Raw genomic sequence first — 9,847 nt, forward strand, 5'->3', positions numbered from 1 at the left:
TCCTGAGTGCCCTATGCCTGAGCACTATAGGGTTCTAAACTTCAATTCTTCTCAATTTTATTCCTTCTCAGTGATCAGCTTAAGCATGAATATATGGGGAAATTCTGGCTAATGAGATGTGACGAAGTCTTCTGGGAAGGATTCGTACAAAGGTCTTTTTTCCTTCCCTCCCTCCCTCCCTGCCTCCCTCCCTCCCTCCCTCCCTCCCTCCCTTCCTCCCTTCCTTCCTTCCTTCCTTCCTTCCTTCCTTCCTTCCTTCCTTCCTTCCTTCCTTCCTTCCTTCCTTCCTTCCTTCCTTTTGAGACAGAGTCTAGCTGTGTCACCCAGGCTGGAGTGTAGTGGTGTGATCTCGGTTCACTGCAATCTCCACCTCCCGGGTTCAAGAGATTCTCCTGCCTCAGCCTCCTGGGTAGCTGGGATTACAGGTGCCCATCACCACATCCAGCTAATTTCTGTATTTTTAGTAGAGACAGGGTTTCACTGTGTTGGCCAGGCTGGTCTTGAACTCCTGATCTCTTGATCTGCCCACCTCGGCCTCCTGAAGTGCTGGGACTGCCAGCATGAGCCACCATACCTGGTCAAGTCTTCTTTCTCTTATATTAATATGGCTACTCTAGCTTTCTTATGATTATTGCTTTTTTAAAAATTGTTTTTGTATTTTTATTTTTAGTTTAATTTAGGTGTAATTTACATATGATAAAATTTACCAATTTAAGCATACAATTTGATGAGTTTTGACAAATGTAGACAGTCATATAACCACCACCACAATTACAATAAAGAATATTTCTATTTTCCCCAAAAGTTCTCTGTGCCCTTTTGTACTCAATTTCCTCCCTCCGCACCCAGTCCCTGGCAACACCTGATCTGCTTTCTATTACTATAATTTTGCCTCTTCTAAAATTCCATATGAACTGGATCCTCCAGATAGATGGCTTTTTTCACACAGCATAATGCTCTTGAGATTCACCTACATGGTTGCCTTTGTCAGTGAATTGTCCCCTTCTGGTGCTTAGTATTCCATTGTATAGTTATAACACACTTGTTTGTCCACTCCCAGTTGAGGCATGTTTGGGTTATTTCCAGTTTAGCCTATTATAAATAAAGGTATACATTTATTATAAATAAATGTATGCAGACATGTGTTTTCATATCTCTTAGGAATAAACCTGGGAGTGGAATTGTTGAATCATAGGGCAGGTTTATGTATAAGTTTTATACATAATTTAAAAATATATATACAGATTCATGTATGTATAAGTTCTCAAGGAACCACCCAACTATTTTCTAATAGTTTGGAATATATTGTTTGACATTTCCACCACAAAAATATGAGCATTTCAGTTCTTCTGCAACCTTTTCAATACTTGCTATTGTCAGACATTTTAAATTTAAGCTATTCTAATGAGTGTATAATTATGGTTTTTATTTGCATTTCCCTAGTGACTAATTATGTGGAACATCTTTTCATGTGTCTTCTTGCCATCTATATATCTTCTTTGGTGAAATATCTATTAATATATAATGCCTATTTTTAAATTTGATTGCTCTTATTAATGAGTTAGAAGAATTCATTATATATTTTAAATATAAATCTCTTATCACATACATGTTTTGCAGATTTTTTTCAGATTCGTGTTTGTATAGTATTATTTTATTCTTTTACCTTTACCTGTCTGTGACTTTGTATTTAAAATGCAGGTTTAGTATACAATATATAGTTGGGTTTTGCTTTTTTATCCTTCCTGACAATCTCTGATTTATAGTTGAGGCATTTGAAACATTTACATTTAATGTAATTTCTTTTCTTTCTGTCTTTTTTTGTTTGTTTGTTTGTTTGTTGAGATGGAATTTTGCCATGATGACCAGGTTGGTCTCAAACTCCTGGCCTCAAGTGATCTGCCTGCTTCAGCCTCCCAAAGTTCTGGGATTGCAAGCATGAGCCACTGCATTCAGCCTAATGTAATTTCAATATGGTTGAGGGTTTCAGTCTATGATACTAATTTTTTTTTTTTTTTTTTTTTTTTTTTTTGAGATGGAGTCTCCCTCTGTGGCCCAGGCTGGAGTGCAATGATGTGATCTTGACTCACTACAACCTCCACCTCCCAGGTTCAAGCGATTCTCCTACCCCAGCCTCCCAAGTAGCTGGGATTACAGGTATGCGCCACGATGCCCTTAGCTATTTTTTTGTATTTTTACCAGTAACGGGTTTTCACCATGTTGGCCAGGCTGGTCTCGAACTCCTGACCTCAAGTGATCCACCCACCTTAGTCTCCCAAAGTGCTAGGATTACAGGCATGTGCCACTGCACTCAGTCGATACTGATATTTTTAAAGTTTATTTTAATTTTGTTTATTTTATTTTTATTTGTTTTTACAGCCAAGGTCTTGCTCTGTCACCTAGGCTGGACTGCAGTGGTGCAATCATAGATCACTGCAGCCTGGAATTCCTGGTCTCAAGTGCTCTTCCCACCTCAGTCTCCTGAATAGCTGGGACTACAGGCACATAGCACTGTACCCAGCTAATTTTTAAATTTTTTTGTAGAGGCAAGGTTTTGCCATGTTTCCCAAGCTGATCGCAAACTCCTTGGCTCAAGCAATGCTCCTGCCTCCTGAAGTTCTGGAACTATGCCCAACTGATCCTACTATTTGTCTTGTTTCTTTTTTCCTTTTTCTGCCTTTATTTGGATTGTGTTGTTCTGTTTTTTAGTGTTTCATTTTATCTCTTATTTTAGCTTTCAGCTATAATTATTTGCTATTTTTTCTAAAAGTGGGTTCTAGGCCAGACACGGTGGCTCATATCTGTAATCCCAGCACTCTGGGATGCTGACGCAGGCAGATCACTTGAGGCCAGGAGTTCGAGACCACCGTGGCCAACATGGCAAAACCCCATTTCAACTAAAAACACAAAAAATTAACAAAAAATGCCTGTTATCCAAGATACTTGGGTGGCTGAGGCAGGAGAATCACTTGAACCCAGGAGGCAGAGGTTGCAGTGAACCGAGATCATGCCACTGAACTGCAATCTGGGTAACAGAGCAAGACTCTCTCTCAAAAAAAAAAAAAAAAAAAAAAATGGGTCCTATGCTTACAATCTGCATCTTTAACTTGTAGTCTACCTCTACATCATATTATACCAGGTCTTGTATCATATGAGAGCTTTTCTTTTCTTTTTTTTTTTTTTTTTTTTTGAGATGGAGTCTCACTCTGTCACTCAGGCTGGAGTGCAGTGGTGCGATCTCAGCTCAATGCAACCTCTGCCTCCCGGGTTCAAGCGATTCTCCTGCCTTAGCCTCCTGAGTATCTGGGACTACAGGTGTGCACCCCCACGCAGAGCTAATATTTGTTTTTTTAAATTAGAGATGGTGTTTCACTATATTGGCCAGGTTAATCTCAAATTCCTGACCTTGTGATCAGCCTGCCTTGGCCTCCCAAAGTGCTGGGATTACAGGCATGAGCCACTGTGCCTGGCCAGCATTCTACTGTCATTTCCTCTTCCCCTCCTTTGTTGCTGTTGTTTTCCTTCATTTTCCTCCTACAGATGTTGTAAATCTCAGACTACATTAGTGTTATTTTTGTTTTAAATAGTCGTTTCTCTTTTTTAAAAATTTCAAAATAAGAAAAGAATATCTGTTATGTAAATCCACACGTTTACATTTCCAGAGTCCTTTATTTCTTTGTACAGCTCCCAAATTTCGCCTGGTACTGTTTTCCTTCCACTTGAAGGACTTCTTAACATTTCTTGTAGTGCATTTGCTGGTGATAACTTCTCTCAGCTATTATTTACCTGAATGTGTCTTTATTTTGTCTTTATTTTTGAAGGATACATTTCCCCTGGATATAGAATTCTAGTTTATAAGGTTTACTTTTCTTCTAGCACTTTATAGATGTGATTTCCATTGTCTTCTGGCTTACAGTGTTTTTGACAGGAAGTCAGCCATCACTACTATATTTGTTCTCCTGTATACAAGGTGTCCCTTTCTCTGGGTACTTTAAACATTTCCTCTTTATTGCTGGTTTTCAGCAATTTTGTTATGATGCATTTTGCTGTGATTTTACTTGTGTGTATCCTGTCTGGGGTTTATTAAAAACTCAAGATCTGGCCGGGCGCGGTGGCTCAAGCCTGTAATCCCAGCACTTTGGGAGGCCGAGACGGGCGGATCACGAGGTCAGGAGATCGAGACCATCCTGGCTAACACGGTGAAACCCCGTCTCTACTAAAAAATACAAAAAACTAGCCGGGCGTGGTGGCGGGCGCCTGTAGTCCCAGCTGCTCGGGAGGCTGAGGCAGGAGAATGGCGTAAACCCGGGAGGTGGAGCTTGCAGTGAGCTGAGATCCGGCCACTGCAGTCCAGCCTGGGCAACAGAGCAAGACTCCGTCTCAAAAAAAAAAAAAAAAAAAAAAAAAAAAACTCAAGATCTGTGGTATATAGTTTTCATCAAATTTTGAAAAAATTGGCCGTTACTTCTTCAAAAAAATTTTTTTTTACCTCCACTACCCCTTTTTCTCCCTGAGACGTCAATTATATGTATGCAAGTCACTTGATATTATCCTGTAGGTTACTGTGGTTCCGTTCATTGTTTTTCAGACTGTTTTCTGTTTGTGCTTCACTTTGGATAGGTGTTATTGCTATGTCTTTGAGTTCATTGATCTTTTATTCTGCAGTGTTGATTATGCTATTAAGTCCATCAGTGAATTTTTCATTTCAGATATTGTATTGTCAGAACTAGAGATTCCATTTCATTATTTTTACAGTTTCCATTTATGTCTCCTTCATCCTTATATTTTACCTTGAATTCTTAAAAATGTTTATAATAGTGTTTAAATTATTTTTTAGAAAATTCCATCATGACTGTCACTTTTAAGTCTGTTTCCATTGATTTTTCTTCTCATATGGGTCACATTTTTTCTGCTTCTTTACATATTTTGGTATCTATTGTATGCTAGGCATTATGACTATTACATTGTTGAGTATCTAGATTTCCTGTCTTCCTTTAAAGAGCAATGAGCTTTGCATGGGTAGTTACCTTCATATCAGCTTAATTCTTTTGAGGATTGTTTTTAAGCTTTGTTAAGGGAGATAGCCTTTACTCTAGGGCTAGCATAATCTTACTACTAAGGCATGATCTTTCTGAGGACTCTACTGAATGCCCAGGTGTTCAGTGAAAACTCTCCACCTTAGCTGACTGGAATACTAACAGTTATCATTCCTGTGTGAACACTGGGAATTGTTCAGCTTACAGACCTTCAACGATTATTTTATTGCCAGTCCTTGTGCAGTTTTAATCTGAGACTGTGCAACTTAGTATTCATCCAAAGACTTACAGATTCTCTTTGTGCATATTTCTGGGGATTCTTTCCCTGTATAGCTTTCTCCTTTCCAGTGTCCTCTCCACAAAATTCCAACCTCTACCTCCCTGAACTCAGATCTCAATCTCCCAAACTCAGAGAGCATGCTACGCTCTGCTTGGGATGCCCTACTGCTCTGTGGTCCAGAAAGTACCTCCAGGAAGGGAGTTGGGCAAATATAGGGCTCATCTAATCTGTTTCCCTTCTCTCAGGGATTACCCTGTAATGCTTGTGTATGATGTTAGAAAACAGTTGTTTCATATATTTTTTCCAGTTTTCTAGTTGCTTTGGTGGGAGGGCAAGTTTGATACCAGCTACTCTTTCATGGTCAGAAATGGAAGTCCTTATTTTTTTTTTTTTGAAACAGAGTTTCGCTCTTGTTGCCCAGCCTGGAGTGCAATGACATGATCTCTGCTCACTGCAACCTCTGCCTCCTGGGTTCAAGAGATTCTCCTGCCTCAGTCTCCCGAGTAGCTGGGATGGTTCAATCCCAGGCTCCCCTGACTTCAAAATTACACTGTTATTTAGTCTTCCTAATATCGATGATCTGTGAATTTAATCTAGATTATAGTTTGTTTTTGTTTTTGTTTTTACTTAAAAGAACCCATTGATTAATGAAAAAAGTGCCTTACAAGGACACCTGAATGTTTGCCCAGACTTAGGGAAAAAGAAAGTTATAATCTGAATCCTGCATCCTAACTTTCTGCCTGCCTATTTCTGAGAAGAAAGATGTTTGTGCTGCCTGCTAGGGTAGCTTTCTTAATCATAATAAAGAATACCTGAACAGGAAAGCTAAGCAAGCAACTGAGAGTTAGAGTTAGGTCTCCAGAAACATCAGAAGTGCAGCAAGGTCAAAACGTACAGCCTGGGAGTGTCATCAGGGCCACCTGAGCTGAAGGAAATTTTCAAGTCAGCGTCAGTGACACAGGAGATGGGAAACAACAGTGGCTGGGGAGAAGCCCCCAAGACACATGTCGTGATCCTGTTATGGTCAAGAATCTGAAGGTTGTTAGTTTAGAGATGCTAGAAAGAGCCCATGGTCTCTAAATCTTACCCTGTCTCTACTAGGAATGCCAAGACAAGAGCGAAACTGTCTCCAAAAAAAAAAAAGGAATGCCAAAGTCAGTATTGTTTTGAGACAGAGTCTCACTGTGTCACCCAGGCTGGAGTGCAGTGGCACAATCTCGGCTCATTGCAATCTCTGCCTCCTGGGTTCAAGCAATTCTCCTGCCTCAGCCTCCCAAGTAGCTGGGGTTACGGGTGCCCGCCACCACACCTGGCTAATTTTTGTATTTTTAGTAGAGACAGGGTTTCACCATGTTGGCCAGGCTGTTCTAAAACTCCTGACCTCATGATCCACCCGCCTCGGTCTCCAAAAGTGCTGGGATTACAAGCCTGAGCCACCACACCTGGCCCAAAGTTATAGTTTTAAGACTTGGGGATATATAAAAAATGGAACACATTGTGGTGGCATACAAACACAATAAATCTAGTAAACTCTTCCCTTAGCCACTCCGTGTAAGTGAAGTTTCTGAGGGCTATTATCAGTGGGGACTGCTGAGGTGGAGCAAAATGCCTGACGCTGGAGCTCTATGAGGCAAACATCACTGCTGAATCCTTTTGCAGTGTTCAACTCTAGAACAGGAATAAGGCTAAAAGGGCATATTTCTGTTCCTAACTGGCACCTTTCCCATAGAAGTTAGACAATAACTGGAGTGAGTGACAAGTGATAACATTACCAACCAAGAGGAGGGCACCTGGAGGGTGTGTGTGTGTGTGTGTGTGTGTGTGTGTGTGTGTTGAAGGGGTGGTGAGAAGGAAGGAGACTCATCCTTCTCTCCTCCAATCCCAGAAACCTGAAAATGACAATAATTTGGATAGAACTGCCTTCAGAAGTAGGGAGTAGACAAGAGAAATCTAGGCATGACTGATGAGTAAAAAGAGCAACAGAAAGTGCATTAGCCGTAAATGAGAACATGGAAAAATGGAAACAGTGAATTTGTGTAGGGGGGAGGGGAGAGGATTATAGATGATTTTTTTAAAGTCTGTTATTTCAATAAATAGCTTTAAAAAAAAAAAAAAGACATCCTGTGTTTGAAAGTCAGGATTCTGTCTGGATATTCCTGAGTCTCCCATTCTAGGAATGTAACTCCCTGCCCTACAGGACAGCAGCACTTTAAATTAATCCCAAGAACAAAGAAGGGAGACTTTGCCACATTTTAATGGCCTCCAGCTGCAGACCAGCCCCTCCCCAGCCTTGGCCTTAGCCGCACCCTCTGAGTGTTCTGCTTTCGCACTCCCCGAGGTTTGGCTGCCTCTGAGATCAACCCCCTGGAAAATGTTACGGCCGGTGTCACCATTTGCAGAAACCATCCAGCCTCTGGTATGAGGAGTCTTGCTGGCTTTGCTCTTGCCGGGTTCTCCTATGATGAGAAATCCACGCAGCTTTGATTCAGGGCCATCCCTCTTCTCAGCAGCTGTGGGGTCGGCAGAGAGACTTTGCTGAGAGAGACTCTGCTAAGTTATGACCTGGGCTGGTTGTTCCAGAAATCTGAAGGCCTGACAGTCCCATCCAGTGGCCCATCCAGCACAGATGAAATGATGCAACATATAGCTCCCTCCAGCTTCACTTTCACAACATCTCATAGGGAAGGTACAGCCAGGAAAACCCATTTCATAAATCACCAGATTCAAAGGTCACTCCCATGTTCTCCTAGCAAGGAGAATCTAGATTCTTAAATTATTTCATATGTTACAAACAATGAAGTTTTTACATTTTAAAAATTAAATGAAATGGTATGGTGGTTCTTCAAAAAACGAAAATAAAATTACCCTATTATCTGGTAATTCCATTCTGTTTTATTTATGTCATATTTACATTGTATAATTCCACTTCTGGATCTATACTCAAAATTTTAAAATTGAAAGCAGGTACTTATACAGATACTTGTATTCCCATGTCATAGCATTACAATGGTTAAAAGATGAGAACAACTCAAGTATCCACGAATGGATGAATAAACAAAATGTGATATATATATGTGTGTGTGTGTGTATATATATATGTATGTATATGTATATACACGCACACAATGGAATATTATTCAGCCTTAAAAGGGAATGAAATTCTGATACATGGATGAATCTTGAAGACATGCTACATGAAATAAAGCAAACACAAAAGGACAAATACTGTATGATTTTACTTCCAGGAGGTACCTAGAACAGTTAAATGTATAGGGACAGAAAGTAAATAGTGGCTGCCAGGGGCTGGGGAGAGCAGGAGGACCAGGGAGTTAGAGTGTCAGTTTAGGATGATGAAAAAGTTCTAGCGATGGGTATGGTGTTGGTTGCACAACCACATGAATGTACTGAATGTCACTAAGTTATCCACTTTAAAATTGTTAAAATGGTAAGTTTATGTTATGCATATTTTACCATAATAAAAAAGGAAATGTACTAAGTAACTAACTCATTCTGTCCGCAAGTATTTATGGAGAATTTATTTGCCAGCACTGAACTAGACAGAACACAAGAGAGTAAACAATCTGACTGCCCCGGGGAGGTTGCCATCCAAGGTGCTAAATACACAATCTTGCCAAACTACCCTCATTTCTTCCTAGACCCTGTCAAGAGAATCCATGGATTAAAAAAATCCATTGATTTCTGCAAGATTTATTTTTAGCCATGGTCCCCTCTACTCAGTCCCTTTTCCCATGCTTACACACATCTCTATGTACCCATGTGAACACTTATAGCACTGTGATATAGTCACTGGCCTGTATATTCATCTCCTCTTCTTGACTCTCATCTTCCTAATTCACCCGTCCCTAGACTCTAACACTGTGAATGCTGTGCTCCTGAGTCAGGTGGAGAATGCAGGATGGAGCTCGCCACTCAAAGTGTGGTTTGAGGACCAGCAGCAGCAGCGTCCCTCGGGAGCTTATTAGCAATGCTGACTTTGACCCACTCCAGACCTATTTAATCAAGGTCTACACACTAACTGGATCCCCAGCTGACCTGTACGCACATTCCAATTTCAAAAGCCTTGAGTTAGAGGCTAATACAGGTAGATGGGGAGCTTGTGTTTGGGCGTGTGAGTTCACACATGCTTTTTACGGAGTCTGACCTCCCCAAGAGGAGGCCCTAAATGGTATCCTCTGAAAACATCCTCTCTGATCATTCACTCTGGCTCTAGGCTCGCCCACAGCTTTCTTCCAAAACGGTGGCTAAACTGGGCTTATGTAAGAAGTAGAGGAAAATGAGCCACAGTAAAGAGAGGATCCCAGCCTGCCTGGGTGGGGCAATGGAACCGTTGCTATTTCCTCAGATCAAATCATATTACCACAGCAATATTTTCATGGCAAAATCCCTTGCAGAGTAGATTTCTAAATTCCAGCTTACTTCTTCTTTCAAAAAAGAACATCAAAGATTCGTATGATTTTAAAGGCACGCAGTTAACAAACATTTGTTAAGCTTCTACTTTAATTCCTTTCAC

This window comes from Macaca nemestrina, chromosome 1 (assembly GCF_043159975.1).
Source record: "Macaca nemestrina isolate mMacNem1 chromosome 1, mMacNem.hap1, whole genome shotgun sequence".
NCBI classification, from domain to species: Eukaryota; Metazoa; Chordata; class Mammalia; order Primates; family Cercopithecidae; genus Macaca; species Macaca nemestrina.